A 1,895-nucleotide genomic window follows, 5' to 3' on the forward strand; every position below is an offset into this window, starting at 1 on the left:
TCTTTTAGGTCTGTTAATAAACTTCTTTATATTCTTTCAAGTTTGGTGCCTGCTTTGCATTTCTCCTAATTCTTATCTCACAGCAGATAAACAGTAATGAGTATTTTGGACCAAACCACTACAACACTATTTCTGCTCTCTTCCTGAGGACTCTGTTCAAGACTTATTTGCAAGTTAGGAGCTGTTTTCCAACAAGGCTGAAACAAATTTTTATTACTATGAGCTGTAATCTAATCTTGTATGTCTATGTGCGTGAATCAGTTCTCATGTGATGCTATCAAGTGGAATTACATTTCAGTGAAAAATTTTATGTGATATGCAAAAATCAGATGTACAAGTTTACACTGCACACACTCAAGATTCATTCCAACATAAAGAACTGATTCAGAATTGAAGAACCTAAACATTTGACTTGAAGCACTGAGCTCTTTTTTTATTACAAATTTTGCTTCTAAGTCCACTTGCTGCAATAGGTAGACTCTAGCTTGTAAAATTTATTCATGTCTTAACTGTGTGTTTTTCTACAACAGCAACGAAAGATCTCGATTTTTTTTTGCTAATGTTCTCCAGACACATCCCACAATGTCTGGCAAATGGATGACTGTGTTCAACAAAAATTTCAGTTCTCTTTGTGGAGAGAAAAGAAATAGCCATGAGACATGCCCTTCAAAAACATTAACTTTTTCTGTTTGTTTCTCTTCTCTCCCAAAAGCTATAGTACTTTTTTGAAAGGGCAGACCTAGCTACATGATGAGAACAGATTAATTGGAATTTTTATCCTTGTGTTGTAGTCATCTGCTGATAGGTTCTAAATTCAATAAAGAATTCTGTCATAAATATTTCTAAGGCTGCAAATGAAAAACTAGCAATATATAAGAGTAACTTTTACTCCAAGCGCTTCTTTTTAACTAAGTCAAATACACTTCTATAACATCCATACACTTTAAATTTAGTGACCCTTTAAGCATTCCACAAAAATCATCTTTGAACTGGTATGATTTAAATATATGCTAATTATTATTTCCTTTCCTAATTTCATCTTGCCTCTGTAGGGGTAACAATTCAGCAGTTCATTTATGATCTCTCTTGCAATGAAATAAGGCAAATTATTAAGCCAGAATTTCTGACCTCTCACACTCCTGGTACCATACTGAAGTAGACAAGGAGAAAGTCATCTGCACAAAAATATTTCTAAAATCAAAGTGAAAATAATGGTGCTTGCCTTGAACTTTAAACTAACTGAAATTAAGACTACAACTATTACATCTCAGAGCAAGTATTCAAGAAATCAAAAGAGCAGTTGCCTACATTACTGCAACTTGGTATCAAAAAATTTGTGAGACTGTTAAAATCTCATATTTCTTCCATATTACATCAGCCCTCCAGGAGTTTTAGTGTAAAAAATAGGACGCATTCCCAATATATCAGTCACTGCTTAAAATTTGGGAATGAACAAAAGGTTCTTTATTCAATGAGAACTATAACTGTCCTATGTGGGAGACAGAGGAGTAGAAACTCCTGATTTTTATTACTATGAGCTGTAATCTAATCATGTATGTCTATGTGTGTGAATCAGTGTCATAGGTTAGCAAGCATAGTCCCGGAAGGGACGTCCTTGCTAAGGGGTGCTTACAGTTTCCTCTGGGACCTGATAGAACCTATCAGCTGGCCAGTTTGAATATGGACAATTCTCTAAGCCACTTAGAGTTGTGATCACCTCTGTTATCCACATTTAAGAATAGGCAAACTCCCCCTCCAAGCTCTCTCTCGTTTCCGGCACTGGGACAGGTGGCTGCAGGACCCGAGCAGGGCCCAGCGGGCCCGGCCAGGCCCTGCTTGGGCCAGGCCGGGCCGGGCCACGGCCATCCTGAAGCCATGGACCTGTTCCAGCCGTG

Source organism: Corvus brachyrhynchos, unplaced genomic scaffold (genome assembly GCF_000691975.1).
Source record: "Corvus brachyrhynchos isolate BGI_N302 unplaced genomic scaffold, ASM69197v1 scaffold716, whole genome shotgun sequence".
Lineage (NCBI taxonomy): Eukaryota > Metazoa > Chordata > Aves > Passeriformes > Corvidae > Corvus > Corvus brachyrhynchos.